Here is a 16,698-nt window from a genome sequence, read left to right on the forward strand (position 1 = left end):
TACTATATTATTCATTACAACTCCAAACATGCATGACTAGCTGAGAATAAACTGGCAGTTAAAACAAACACTTCCATAGATAAGCCCTTTACTCTAAATATAGAACATTGTGTAGAGCAGTACAGAGCAACATGCAATACAAACTAAAGCCCACAATAGAGGAGTTAACCATAAAAATATCATTAAAGTTTAAACTACGAACAGAACACAAAACAATAAAAAAAAAAAAACTATTAAATGTGGACTATTAAACATCAGATTGCTTTCGTCTAAATCTCTTTTAGTGAGTGATCTTATAACTGACCATTAATTAGGTTTATTATGCCTCACTGAGACTTGGCTCAAAAATGAAGATTTGTTGCTGTTCATTTAAGATTAAGATTAAGATTAAGATTAAATTAAGATTAAATCGGGCTTTCGCCTTTAATTGGCCATGTAATGTTAGTACATTATTGGAATTTGTCTTCTGCACTTAACCCATCCCTGAGGAGCAGTCGGCAGCCATTTTGCGGCGCCTGGGGAGCAGTTCGGGGTTAAGGGGTTAAGGGACTTGCTCAACATCCCACAGTCCTCCCAATTATGGTAATCACCATATTCCCCATGAGAGTGGTCGGGGAGGAGGAGTGGCAGCAGTTTTTCACTCTAACTTATTTGTCACCCCAACAACCAAAATTCAAACTGTTTGAGCTCCACCCCGTCAAGCAACAAACACTTGTCCAGGAAGTGGCATCACATACTGTATATAGTCTGACACGCTCAATTAAGACCCACACATGTATACACTCATAAAATGGCCATTACAATCAACACTTCATTTCTCTTTAATTTATGCCATTGTTTCATTTCTAAATGATCACTTCTGAAACATTTCATTGGGAATCATCATGTTCTCTTTTATTACCACAGAATGTTCTTACAACAGAACAATTATTCAAGGTTTCATAAAACTCAACTTACTATTTTAAAACTATATTTTGGAAAAAAAACACCAAAATCTAAACACCAAATCTGCATTATCTTTAATGAAATCCTATCTGTGATACTCCAATTGTCTGAATATTTCAGTGAAAACAAACTAGATCGTGACCCAAATCTTATATTACAAATTTCTGGCGACCTTGGAGTTTTTCCTCTAAAATTAGCTTGATTTGTTGTGTGCAATAATCTACTGTATTTGTGACAAATAGCACCAGCTCAGATATTTTTATACTGCATTTTATTTTAACTAGATTTATATTTGAGAAAGTTGAAGTTTAGAATACAGTTGTGTTTTAATTTGAAAAATAATATTTAAGCTTTCTGCCTCTGCACTGTATGTTTTTCTGCAATATTATGTATTTTTTTTTTTAAATGTACAAAATAGATAAAACAAAAACAGAACAAGTTTCTTGGTCTTCGACTAGTTCCAAAATAAGTTTGTCATTGTTAGGCTAAATAGTGCATGTGTCATTTTTTTTTAATGTTGAGAATCTTCCATTTTTTTTTTAAATTATGTTTTAAATTTTCGTGCATTTAACAAATTTTGTATGTTTTTCTGCCATTTGGTTTTACATTAAAAATGTCAAGTGAGTCTTAAATTATCCATGGTTTTCCGGGTTGATTATTTTTGGGGTTAATTTGTGCAATCATTTGAAGATTGTAAAAAAAAAAAAAAAAAAAGTGTTGTATGCTATTTTTTTTCCTATAGATTATCTTATATTTTAAGATTTAAGTGCAGTTCACAAGTTTGCAGATAATTTTTTCACTGAATATGAAAAGTATCACATTAAGTGGTAAAGCCACAGATTAGTTTGGATAGTGTTAGTGTGCACAGAAATGTGTTATTGATTTATATAAAGTTTACATCATACTTATTTGGTAGAATTTATGAAGGTTGATGTGCAAATACTTCCACTGTTGAAATTAAAGTATTATTAAAGCTGTAAGTTGATGAAATGTATTTTATGCTAAAGTAGTTAAATACTGTAATTATCTATCATAAGTCTTTGAAACTACTTGAGAACTATTAAGTGCTTCACTACTTGGTCTCTGTATTTCTTTTAGCCAGTCTTTAATTGTAATATTTTATTGTATTTATGTGTTATATCATTGTAATGCATCTATGGCAGAGGATAAACATTAGTTAAAATTAACAGCATTTTGATGATGATGTCATCTTCTTTCTCTTGACTGGAAAACAGAAAAAATTCTCATTGAAACATTTTGGGACTTATTTGGGATTATTTTTATTTAACATTTATCTGGTTCTAGTGGTATTACCAAGAACAGATTACAACAGAAGGGGCAGAACCTCCCTCTGGGTGTGTCAGACACTGAAAGTTGGAGGAGGATGAGCTTGGACAAGGAGTGATAAGAATTACATTAATTATAATTAATTTTACAGTAATTTGCCAAGAGGTGCCATCTGAAATTGAGTTAGTGTTTCAAATCACTTAGTTATTAATACCTTGTCATCCAGGGTTGTGAACTCTTGTCAAGACTGTCTACTCTCCATATAACAAACCTTATGATTGTAATATTTTCATAAACCACAGACAACTTCTCAAAGTATAAACATTTATTATTCAAAACAAGTTAAAACCTACTAACACAATAAAGCTAAAAGAGCACTACACTCACTAAACTAAGGATAAATGTATTTACACTTTAAAGGTAAAAGCTTAGTAGAGAAAGAAAGAAGGAAGGAAAGAAAAGTAGCATGATTTCTGTGTCTGTGTGTGTGTGTGTGAGAGAGCTATGATAAGATGATCAGTATGGGATCACGTGTCCGCAATTATTTTAGGCCCGATTAGAATTTGAGATCCAGAGTATCTCGGTTCTGATGGGTCCGTGGTCGGTGATCCTTCTCTGGTGACAGAGCGGACTGGCGAGAGGAGTCTGAAGCAGTAAAGCGTGGCTCTGGACCACTGGACTGTGTCCGAAAGAGTCCTTTCCTGGACCTGGTTCTGGCCTGTGTTAGGCTGGACGGTTCTGTTCCTTGTTCAGCACGTTTCACAGCTCGTTCAGTCAGCAGGTTTCCACTGGTTCTGACCTGTGTTAGGCCTGTCTGGCCTTTGTTCAGCGTGTGCAGGCTTTGTTCTTGTTGTTCAGTTTTCAGCTCCTTCAGGCTTGGTTCTTGGTTCTTGGTTCAGCATCTTCAGTTGGAACAGGAGGTTTTATCTCTGGACGCGCAAGCTTGTTTAAAAGGTCTAATGAAAGAAAACACTTTGTTATGAAGAAAATAAAAGATTAAAGAAGACGTACATAACACTGCAGTGGGCATCTTAGCGGCCAGCACCAAAATCCAATGATTTGAATTTTGCGGTTTGGTTTTGTCGCGGTCTTTTTCAAAATTTTATAGGTTGTTCAGATATATTAGTTAATGCTAAATCACTTTCAACCTCACAGGTGTTTGTTTTTTCATGAATGAACAAATCATGAATTATTTAGTTGGCGCACAATAAAAATTTGTCAAGTTTTGGTGTAAATTCATCAACACTAATTTAAGACTGAAAAAATGATGTCATCTATAATTAACTACAGCAATGTTTGGATTTTATTTGCTCCTAAAACCATGACTCAGCAACAACAGTATGAGACTAAATTAATGTGTAAACTACAAACTAATATTATTTACTTATTTTATTATCCTGTTTTTATTGTACTGTTTTTAAGTGGCCTGAAAGCCACTTTTTAAATAAAATGAATAATTATTGATTATTTAATGAGGTCAGAGGGAGGAGCTTAAACCCACAAAACCAAGAGTGTCAAATTTATGCGAAAACATTAATTTAGGTTTTAGGTTAGTTTTAGGTTGTAAAAGGAGAGTTAAATGACACTAAACATCTTCATTTATTAATAATGTTCACTAAAAAATGACATTTATTTACAGATAATTATTTTATATGTTTGACCCTGATGTGAAATTAGTTTGACACCCTTGGTTTAATAAAAATGATTCTCACTGTGCGATGAATTGAGAACGACGACCAGCGTTGATCCACGTCCAGGATTGATCGACGACTACATTTTAGTTTGACTGACATTAAAGGGTGTTTGTCAGCAACATCAGATGTTTATTTATTAATAAACGGGACAAACAGGACTGAACTTTTGAAAAAGCAATGGTTGGGGTGAAATCTACGAGGACACAGGACGTAACTCTGAAAACCAGGACGTTTGTTGGTCACTAGACCGAGGTCTCACAGCAGCCGTTACAGCTCAGAAAGAATGAGTCACTGCATCCACAGCTTCAGTGGGTGTGGCCAATCAAAGGGAATGAGCATCACCTGCTGTAACACGTGCTGCTGCTGATGATAATCTACTCACTCATGCTGCGTTCAAGGACCCTCGGAACTCTGCACTTCCAGTTCAAAACTCTGACTTCAGTGTTGCAGACGCAGCACGTCCAAAATATCTCACAAATATGGTTTAAAGGAATAATTTTAACAATAAAATCAATACTGTTAATGTGTTTAAAACTGTATTTATTCAGAATAGTCATTATTTGTATTTGTCCAACAAAGCAAGACAACAATATGAAGCTCATTTATTCACAAAACGTGGAAAAAGGGCACAAATTAAAAAAAGAGAAGTTAAAAAAGTTTCCTCCTTTAAAGGTTTTCTGGGGGAATCATTATTAAAATTAAGACATAAAGAGCCACATGTTTATCACTGACTTAATAACAGCTTTATCATGGTTTTAGTAAATTCATTTTATAAACTTTGTGCACATTTTGTTTACTCTGTATTTGTTAGACACAGTATAACAAACATGATCAAAAACTAGAAAACCAGAGAACCACTGACATAACATAAATACAGCCTCCATTCATGTGTTCCACAATTTCTGCATGTAATCTGTAAACAAAGTCAATGTTATATATCATTTCCTAATGTTTTTTTAATTTTTTTTTTTTTTAATATAAGTCATTTTAAGAAGTGTTTGTATGCAAAAGGGGGGAAAAAAGGACACAACGCACAAAAGAACAGCACAAATAGGCAGAATGACAGAAAAATGAGCAAAATGACAATAAAAATACACAAAATGAGAGAAGAATAGACTGAATGGCTAAAGAAAAACCCTAAAAAACTTTAAAAAAATACACAAACAACAACAGAAACACACAAAGCCTGATAGTTGTGTCCTATTAAGTCACACAAAATTATACAGAGGGCTGCATGTGCATGTATGACACTAAAATCTGATTATTATTATTATTATTATTATTATGTTGCAAATGTCTGAGCATGAGCAACTCTAAGATATTTAAATGTAATAAAATAATACATTTCTATAATTTCACTGTTCAGCATTTCAACTGAGAATCCCAATTATGGTTAAAGAAAAATACTGATAACACCATGAAGGAATTTTATCCAATATAAGGAAAGAAATGTCTTCAAATGTTTAAAAGTTTTAATAAAGGCTGTCAGTAGTGCAATACTTTGATTCACCTGCAGGTGTCGCTTCAGGCTTGTTGTTGATGTAATGGTCGTCATTCCACACAGCTTTGTACAGTCTGTCCCTCATTTATATCAAATATAAAGTTTGTCCACACATCTGCTCTTCTTTCTGGTCCGAGGTTTGACATTTTTATCTTCTCAACTAGTCCGTAGTTTATAAAAACAAACTTCTGAATTCATCTGAGATGTCACCGTGTAACGATTTGATTAGAATCACGATTTGTTGTCGATTCAATTAGAAAGTCAACAATATTTGCAGTGACTCACAGTTTTCTCTGTGCTTTTATCACATGATTGTAGTCATTTTTAATTTTAAACAGTTGAAATTCTTACAAAATCCTTCAATTTTCCTCAAAATATGACATATTTCCCTTAATTAAATAGAAATTGATCTGAAATTGTAGGAAATTTGAAGTGAAGATCCTGTTAAAACTGATATTTATCACTTATTGCTTGGATATAGTTGGTTTCTTATATATTTTGTATTTCTTGTCTACGTAGAAGTGCAAACTAGGACACAATAATGTTAAAATTAATCGTTTTCTCGTGTAAAATCTATGACCCACTTGAGATCAAACCGTATTTGACCCGTTAACTAAAATGAGTTTAACACCCCTGCTTTAGAGAATCCAGTTCAGCCCAAAGGAAAACATGAGAAAACACAGATTTAATAAAACACCACAATATTAGCAGAACTTACAGTTTCACCATCATTATTTACATGATGACATTCACTTTTAGTCACAATTTGTTGAAATAATTCTCAATTTGTCCAAAATTTGACAATTATCTTCAAAATATTTCACCAAATTCTACAAATGTAAATAAAAATTGGTCACAAAACCAAGTAAATTTAAAGTGAAGATCCTGCAGGGACTGATATCTGTCAATTATGGCTTGAATATTGTTCGTGCTTTCCATACTTTCCATATTATTTATACATAGAAGTGTAAACTATGGAACAGAAATGATGAAATTGATTGTTTTTGCTCCAAAAAATCTCTGGCCCACTTGAGATTACACTGACCTGTTTCCAGACCCTGAACTAAAATGAGTTTGACACAGTTTAAGGAATTTAGTGGAAAAACATAAGGTTTTGGAATTGGAGAAGATTTGAAAATAGTGATGAACTGGTTTGTTTAAAGAACCTGTAGTTGGTGTAGTTTGAGTTCATGTGTGGAGTGTTTCTATTGGGAAAATACTGTATTTAGGAATAGTCATGGTGCTTTTTATCTACATTTCAATGGATGAGAACAAGTTATTTACAACAAAGTTTATATTGTTATGTCAAATATGGTTATCATGTATGACAGCATGTTTTAAACAGACTAACATGGTGCATTTAATCAGTCAGTAACACAAAACAATATTCAGTCATTTAGCAGGAACAATATACAAAGAACTGATTAAAAAATGCTTCATTTTTAAATTAAAACACAAACATTATCATTTATATAACATATTACGGTGAACGTCATATAACAATAATGAATACTTACACTCTTATTCATCCTAACAGTCTATTAATCACTGTGTTGATGTAATAAAAGATTAAAAATACACAATAACACAGTAAATGTGTATTCAGACATGTGTATTGGTGGTGTTGTTATTGATCTCCATTCTGCTGATCAGTTCAGTCACTAACTGCTGTACAGTAGAGGAACGCAGTCGTCCCACCTCCAGGACGCCTTCATGGTTCACACTCTGTGTCCTCGTAGCTTTCCCCCACCTGAAATAAACCCATCAGTAGCTTTATTAGAATCTAATTCAACAATAGGTTCCATTAATCCATCAATCTGGAAACCAAACAAAACACCAAAAAGGATCAAATCGTTAGTTACAATTAAGTTTTCAATTACCCATGTTCAATTACAATACAATTACGAATACAGTGACGAGCATTTTTTCTAATTACAATTGTTTTTTTATGCTGCGAAAGTCAATTACAATTATGTTCTTAATTACTGAAGTTCAAATACAATTAATCACAATTACTGAGCATGAAATAAATAATGTAATAATGGTTAACTTTCCTCTTGTGTTAGCTTTCTGTTAGCATCTCTTATGAAAACTGGTTAAATATCTATCATCTAATTAGTTTTTCATCTATTGGTTACATTGTTAAGCTTCATAATCAATAAAAATATAGCTTTTAATATTTTTGATGTGGGTGTCTGAGCCTTTTTTTGTCTCAGTTTACCCCAAGATTTCAATGTTTTAAATGGTAACGTGTGTAGAACTGTACATAGAACATTTTGCGTTGAATTATAATTGACAATTTTTCTAGAATTTTCATGGCCATTACAATTATAAAGTCAATTATCTAAACCCAATTACAAGTTAACCATAATTACAACAGCAACAGATTTTTAAAATTACGCCATATTTGTAATAAATGATCAATTACGCAATTACAATTATAATTGACCCCAACCCTGACGTTCATCATTAAAAAAATAAATCTCAACAATTATTAGCCCTTTATTTATTTTCATCCAATAAGTATAATTTAGGTTTTCCTTTTGTTTAAACTTGTATTATTTAGCGTCTTAAAAGTCATTTATGCTTCATGGACTGATACTTGTAACTAAACAGAGCAGCACCACCATTAACCATAGGGGGCGTCCCTCTTCCTATCTGATTCCTTGTTTTCTTGTCATATTAAAGCTGCTGAAGTTTCTTGCATTGCATTGTGGGATGTGGAGTGTTTTTACTGCATTCTTCTTACTGTGATTTCTTGTGTTTGGCTCTAAAAACTCTACCAAAGTGACTTCTCAACACATTTCTGGTGTTTTCACTAAAAGTTGTGGCAAAACTATGGAGGATGTTTAATTTGGGGCTTATGAGGAAAAATTCCAATTTTGCCAAAATGTAATGTCTCACAGAGTGAAGTGATATTACAGTGAATATCTGGAATAAACTAGAACAAAAATGAAGCCAAGCTAATCACTGTCCTCCTTGTCTGGCAAAGAAACACAAACAATCCCAGGATTTGTTCCAAATATTGCAACAACACATCAGTAAAAACTAACCTGCAGTGGTGAGTAGTGCAAAGGATGATGAAGTAAACATGTGATTATCTTTTCTATTATTTACATTAACAAGTGTGTGTAGATGTACATTTAGTAGGTGGTGTAACTGTATTCAATGTAAATAAGTTGTTTTGAAGCAAACAGATCAGTACAGAAATAATATAATAAATAAATCCTGTGATCAATGATGGTAGAGAGCAGTCAGAGCCAGCAGAGGGCATCAGAAACCAGCTCTATATGTTGCTTCCTTTGCAGTTTTTTATCCATCCACAACATCTGATGGAGGACAAAAACTTATCTTAGAAATGTGATTAGATTTTCAGTTTGGTGCAGATAGAAAAAGCTGCTGTCATTGAAATGGATGGTTAACCTGTAAATAACTATAAAATCACTTGAGAATTAGATGGATTTTGAGTTAAACTTCATTTTTATGCATTTACTGTATATAATAACAGATGTAAATATTTCAATAACCATTATAAATATTTTTACTTTCTTGTTTTAGTGTTGAGATTCTGTTATTGATAAACTAGTTTTACACCTGAAATACCCAGTGTACACCAGGCACTGCAGTCAGTCCTTTATGGAGATTAAGCCTCTTTCTAATATTAGCTTTTTTTTCTCCGTAAAATGACACAAACTTACATAAACTGATTCATATTCTTTTGTTTCCTCTTCATCAGTTGTGTCAAACATCTGGACAATTCAGCGAGCAGGTAAAATAAAAACAATCACAGAAAACACTGGAAGTGTAATTATTTACACACGTAACATCAGTTTTTAATTTGTTAATCTTACTAATGTTTAATTAATAAGAGTTAAAGACATAACTGGAAAACCAAAGCCCAGAATGAAACAGTAGATGTAGAAAATCATCATTAATGCATGAAACCCAACCTAAAGACGCTGCTTGAAAATGATAAATCTACCTTTTGTTTTTAAATTCACACACTGGTTCTAATATGAACTAAAATGTTCATAAACCCTATTACCAATGTACTGCATTGTATGTATTTATTTTTTTATTTTTAATAATTCTTCTATATAAAAATATCATACATTTACAGGGCAGGACATAAATTGTTAAATAATTGCTCTCATTTAAACTCATAAGGTGAGTCAGTTTATGTGGTCAGGATTTTACCACTAATTTAAAAACATTTAAAGTGAAATAATTTATAGATCTTCACAAGATGTTTAAATAATAAATTAAAATATTATTTCTTTATGCAGGAAAACAGCTCAATTATTTTTTTGTAATGCAGATAATATAATTAGATTAATATTAATATCCAATTGTTGATGAACTTCAGCTTTTTGAAAGTTATTTTAGGAGTTAAACTACAACTGACAAAAATAACTATTATAATTGATATTTAGAGGTAATGATGAAAATAAAGTTTGACTTTAACAATAATAAAAGATTGAAGAATCTTTAAAGTGACTTGTTTTAATTAATTTACATTATTAACTAAACTAAACAATACTTCCTGTTGTGCAAAATAAGTAAACAAGGTTTTCTTGAAACTGTATAATTTCTTTGTCAGATTAATAGGTGGTTGATAACAAACTCTTTATTCATTAAAAAAACATATTTAAGAATAAATAAATGTTGTCTGTAGCACCAAAGATACTAAGTAGATGTCCACCAACAAAACTGTAGCTTTACAAATGAAGGTAAAAACATTCCATTTTAACCTAAACATGGAGGAAGAGTTGAGTTCATGTCAGAGAAAGACAGGTTAGTTTGTAAATCTGAGGTCAAATCTGTGCAGAACAATGACAGCAGCACCAACATGACATGTGAAAACCTCTTTCCACCAAGACTTTATCAAATACAGACTAAAAGTTTTTTTTTTTAGCTCTGTAAAGGTAAAATCTGCAAAACATTATGAGCAGTAATTTATTTCATATATTACCACATGGTTTCCTTCAATACTGCTGTTGGAAATGATAAAAACATAATATATTTACATAAAGGCAAAATGAGTAACGAGCTAGCATGAAAGCTACACAGCGAGCTATATCACCAGATTACTGAAGGTTTTTCATTTGTCAGCTGAATTTAATATATTTTACAGTAAATTTAAAATGTTGGTAAGTGGGAGGGTCCTCCATGATACATATTCAGTATGTTATCACACCTGGTATTTATCTGAAACATTTCATCCTGAATATAAACAAATAGTGTGAATAATTCTACAACATATTCCACCATTGTGGAGGAAAAGTAACAATAAATGTAATAGTAATAAAAAATACATGTATAGAATCAGAAAACATGTATCAAAATTATGTCATAAATAAATGTGTATAATATTAATGCACTTTTAATACATTTGAGTGATATACAGCAGAGTTTAGTTTATTACTAATCCACACAGCAGATTGGGACACATCTATCCAGTAACCTAAATAACACACCCATAGAAACAAACAAACAAACAAAGACCTGCCAAACTGCTTCTTACATAACACACCCCATTCCTTAAGCCAGTGTTTTTCAACCTTTTTTGAGCCAAGGCACATTTTTTTCATTGAAAAAATCACGAGGCACACCACCAGCCAAACATGTTAAAAAATGATACTCTGTAGCCTATATTAACAATATAGCCATTCTCATCAAAGTGTCTTGAATTGGAATCAAATAGACACAAAGAATAAAGGACTTTATCATCATTTGTATTTCTTCTTTCAAATAAAAAGTGCACTTAACATGTCCACTTCAAAAATACAGCTTGAACATAACAAATGAAACAACAATGTGGTCTTAAAGGTAGTAGAAAACGTCAAAGTGTTTTGCAAACTCTAATTCTGTCCAAAATTATTAATTACCAGGAATACAGAAATATCGTGCTTATTATGACAGAAGCAATAATATTTGGGAAAGATTTCACTGTTCTACACTGAGAAATATGAAGAGTTACATGTACAAAATGTCAATCTCAGTGTATTTTACTCACTCAGTGTGAAATCTGTGCCTGTTTGGATGAACAAAGAGCTGATATCCTGGCAGGAATTGAAGAAAGACACACACGAAGCTCTTCCTCAACAGCTCTCAGTCGCTCTCTGTTTTTAGTTTTGATGGCAGTCAGGCTTGAGAAGCTCACCTCACACAGATATGTCGTGGAAAATGGGAGCAATGTCACAATAGCTTTGTTTGCCAGAATGGGGAACTCCTTGGCAGCAGTCAACCAAAAACTGTCCAAAGGTAGATCAGCAAAGCTTAGCTTCAGACCACGATTTTGTCTCAGTTCAGTTAGTTCCTCCTGCTCCTGCAAAGTCATGTCCTTTCCAAAAACTGCTGAGCTGTATGGGTCCCTAACCCAGTCAAGGCTATCAGTGGAGGCTGAAGAGAAATAAAATGACATCTTCTCCTTGAGAGTTTTCAGATGTTTACTAATGATCTCACACAGTGCAGCAGTGTGAACATCTTGCCATTTCTTGGTGAGTGGAAACATTTCAAGGTTGCCACTTTCCACATGTTGTTGCCAGAGGTGCACCTTTGAACGGAAGCCATTTATTTTATCCGTACTTGTGAGCAGGTTTTCATTCCGGCCTTGCATTCGTGTGTTCAGTTCATTCAGATGATGAAAAATATCCGCCAGATATGCCAGCCTTGCACACCACTCATCACTTGCAAGCAGTTTTGCGTAATCGGACCCCTCATTTGTCAGAAACACCTTGAGTTCCTCCCGCAGCTCATACACACTTTCCAAAACCACACTTTCGGCAGACATGTCATCAATACGTCTGGCAATTGTGTTATCTGAGAGAGGGACTTTGGCTACTTCTTTAACCGCTTCAGGTCCCAGCATCTCATTTACAATGGCTTTGCAGGCTATTAATGTCTCTGCCACAGTGTGGGACCGTTTTGATTTAGCTACAAGTTCAGCTACGTGGTAGCTAGCTTTAAGGGCTCTCTCATTTACCTTTGTGGTTTTTCTCATAAATGTTGCCTGTTTCTCCGTGTGTTCACGCAGGCGAACAAAATACTCCTTATTCTTGTTTTGAAGCGACGGGTGTTTCGTTTGGAAATGGCGTTTAAGCTTGCTTGGTACCATAGCACTGTTGGATAGCTTCTCGCCACACACCAAGCACAACGGGATCGGTGTCGTTGCATCCCCGGTGGAAGTAAATCCAAATGAAACATAACTCTCGCTGTATTGCCTCGAGCTCACCGTCTTTGCTTTCTTTCCTCCACTCATACTAGGGCCTTCTTCTGGGTCCGAATTGGTATTTTTCCTCTTCAAAAACTTCTCCATCACTGTCACCGTAGTTTCGCTTACCCACAATGCTTTTACCGCCAGCTGTCACTTTCATGCCTCACTAATTCTCTTGTCTCAACGGACAATGCAATTCGCTACCTGCTGCCATCTAGTGTTATGGAAGAGTTTTACATGATTACGCTCTCAAGGTGGGTTCACACCGAATGCGACTGAAGTGACTGAAGCGATGCGATTACATTAAAAATCAATGTAAATGACGCAACGTCAATTTATCCCCCCCTCAGCGACGCGACTTGCATGATTAAAGTTGAAAAATTTTAACTTTTTAAGCGACGTGAAGCGATATCTCCCGTCCTCCACTGTCTGTAGAGCGGAGGCAGCAGCCCCTCCCTCCCGCTCCCGCTTCAGTGCTGACGGCTGCAGCGGAGGCTGTTCTACTTCCTCAAAGTATCAGGTTCAAAATTAAAGTGGTAAATTTCTTTTAAAAACCACAGTAACTACTGATCAAACACATTCTGAGTGAAGTCATCCTTTAATATCTCCGTTAAGTTGATCATTTAACCGTAGAAGCGGAGCAAGAAGGAAAAAAAAAGACGTCATCAACACTCTCTCTCTCTCTGTCTCTACCCTGTTACCGGGGCCACACACACACACACACACACACACACACACACACACACACACACACACACACACACACACACACACACACACACACACACACACACACACACACACACACACACACACACACACACAGCTCCCTAGTGATCGCGTCGCTGGAGCGATCAAATGATGGACTGACAAAAAAGCACCACTATGTGCAAACTACCGATCAGGGACGATTTAAGGCAACGGCATCGCTTCCGTCGCGTTCGGTGTGCACGCACCTTTAGTCACTACTGCAGCACGGACACTCGACAATGGTATATTATTTGCAGATAATAATTAATATGTTTTCAAAATTTTTTTTTAGACCAATTAGGTGAAATTGGATAATTTCCCACGGCACACCTGACAATCTCTCGCGGCACACTAGTGTGCCGCGGCACAGTGGTTGAAAAACACTGCCTTAAGCTAACTGAAAACCATGCATGTCATGTGTTGTTTTTAAAAACTAAACCACATTAATTTAAAGGATGTTTTTTTCCTACAGATAACCTACAAACCAACCACTAGAATTGGCAAAACACTAAACAAAAACCTTAAATATTGTAAATAAAATCAAAGTATCAGGTACACAAAAGCATGACATTGTTCACCAACTAAACATTTGTAGTTTAGCTGCTGTTTTAGTGGAAAAAACATATAATTAATGAGCGATGACAGCAGAAGACCAAGCAATGTTGTAAAATATTTAATATTTCTTCAAGAAAGTAAAAACAGGAATGTTAGGGCGCTCTCACACTGGTCTAGTCCCAGACTGGGTTGATATATTTATCATGTTGATTTGATCAGAAACACTTTTTGATCTTTGGGCGCTCATCGTATGGTGGATCTATGAATTCATTCATTTATTCATTCGTATGCACGTTGTTGGCAAGAACACATGTTGTGCTGTTATACAAGAAGTGGTGAGTGTCCTGTGAGTTAATAGACTACATAATATACAGATAATATCCACCTTATGATGGAGGCTTAGTGAGCATATGAATGCAGCATGTCCCTTTCTCAGGGTTTGTAAGAGTCATCAGAGCAGTAGACTGCACTCAAAGTGAGGCAGATACATGACTAGAAAAACATCTGTGCTGTAATAAATTTAAACTGATTTATTAGAGCAGCTTGTGTTTGCATGTATGTGAAGGGAGGCTTACTTCAGTAAAATCTGAGGGGAAGAATATGTTAATTAACCACATTAGACCCTGTTAATTGTTTCCAACGACACAAATGCCATACATTAATGGTAGTGGTGGCCTAACGGTTAAGGAAGCAAGGTTGTAATCGGAGGGTCACCAGTTTGAATCCAACCTGGGCCATCATTGTAGGCTTTTGAGCAAGTCCCTTAACCCTAAGTGCTCCTCAGGTGCTACACTGTGACTGCCCACTGCTGCTCAGGAATGGGTTAAAATAAGAGAACTAATTTTGTGTATGTGCCTGTATGTAAATGACAAAAAAGACTGATTATTATTATTGCCTTGTAATATCTTGTTCTTGATAGCACAGACTGATTTTCATTGATTTCTAAGATTGATAAACATATTAGATGATCTGAAATGAATTTTAATGGAAAGCTCTATTAAAACATCATATTTGATATGAGAGTCTTTATTTTAAAATGAAGGCAATGCACAACAAAACAAAGACCTCACTATAAGCATCATGCTGTGAACAGTCACTCCCTAACTGTATTTTTATTGAGCTGAACAATGAACAACTGTCAAACACAACTATGATAATTACCATTGAAAATAGAGTTTGACGTCAACAGTAATTAATGGTTCAAGAGACAAAGTATTCCACATAACACCAGTCTTTGATGATTCTGGTTGAGCGAGAAAGAGAGAAAAAAAAAGAGAGAGAGAAAGAGAGAAAAAAGAAAAAAGAGAAAGAAAGAGAGAAAGAAAGAAATACCACATGAAAAACATAATTTAGTTCATGGTAAAAAATGAAATTATGTATCAGCAAATCTGTACGGCACAATGACAGCAGCACCCACCAGAAATGTGAGGACCTCTTTCCTTGCTCATAATTGTCAAATGCATAAAATGAAAGAGAAACTAATTTTTAACATGAATGCATTGTAAATATGATATACAGCAGAGTTGGTTTAATATTTTTTCTCTTGATGCTTCAGTATACAGTATCTCACCTTTCCACCAAGCAAACAAGGAAACATCTATCCAGTACATTTCTAATCAACACACCCATGGCACAAAAATATCCAAACAAACACCTACTAAACCTGTTCATACATAACACACTGCATTCTTTAAGCTAACTAGAAAGGGTTGGGTGCAACAGGCATGCAAGAGCATCCTCAACCGATATGAGTGTAAGGTTAGTTATTGTGAACCATAGCACCGCCCTGGACCTACCAGACCAGTCCCTGAGTGGAACCAAGAGGTTCTTCCCCATCTCTGGTCAGTCAACAAACCACATCATGTCTTTTTAAGACCAGAGCCATTGATAGGATGCAATCACTGCAGTTTTATCTATCTGAGCTGCACCTGTTCACATCTAAAGTGGTATCCCAGATACCATAACAACCTGTGTCCACCTTCCTCAATGCGCCCAACACTGCTGCCACACGTTGCATATACTTCAACCAGATATTACTATATATCATGACTATGAATATGGATAGGCACCATCCGGGTGCAGTACCTTATTCAAGCATTGGAATGTGGCTGGAGTCCCGAACGACCTGTAAGGAAGCATAAAATATTGGAACAGCTCTGATGGAGTAGAGAAGGTAGATTTTTGTTTGGACTCTTCAGACAAGGGAATCTGCCAGTAGCACTTGGCTAAATCCAGTGCTGTGAATAAACAAGCAGTACCAAGAGGCATGAGATGTGCATCACAATGTGACACTTAATTTACCTTACGATAGTCTACACAGAAACACTGGGCGGATCCATCCACCGTGGGACTCTTCTATTACTCCCATTTCCAACATAGCTGCTATTTCATCCTGAACTATCTTGCGTTCAGGTTCAGCTAATCAATAGGGCCGAGAATGTATCGCTACCCTGGGGTGCGTATTTGATGCTTGCAGAGGTGAAAGTAACGGAATACAAGTACTCATGTTACTGTAATTGAGTTAATGTGAAATAACCAGACATCAATCAAATCACATTATTGCCGACCAACCAGATTGAACGCTTATGTGAACCAAAATGAACCATGAATGGCATAGGAGTCTGGAGAAAACAATATCATAATGCAATGTAAACTTTGCCTTCCTTATTAAGTTTATTCATGAGGTGTTTACTGTATGCAAGGCAACCGTGGTAAGTTTTATTACAAAAAATAAATGTGGGAGGTGAGAG

At 35.0% G+C, this 16,698-nt stretch overlaps 1 protein-coding gene across 1 annotated transcript in view; it reads left to right on the forward strand.

Annotated features, from left to right (window-relative positions):
- LOC114480636 (interferon-induced very large GTPase 1-like) overlaps positions 1-16,698 on the forward strand; it is a 691,281-nt gene that overhangs the window by 598,225 nt on the left and 76,358 nt on the right. The gene's annotated exons all lie outside the window — the stretch shown is intronic.

The sequence above is a fragment of the Gouania willdenowi genome, chromosome 18 (genome assembly GCF_900634775.1).
Source record: "Gouania willdenowi chromosome 18, fGouWil2.1, whole genome shotgun sequence".
Classification (NCBI taxonomy): Eukaryota; Metazoa; Chordata; class Actinopteri; order Blenniiformes; family Gobiesocidae; genus Gouania; species Gouania willdenowi.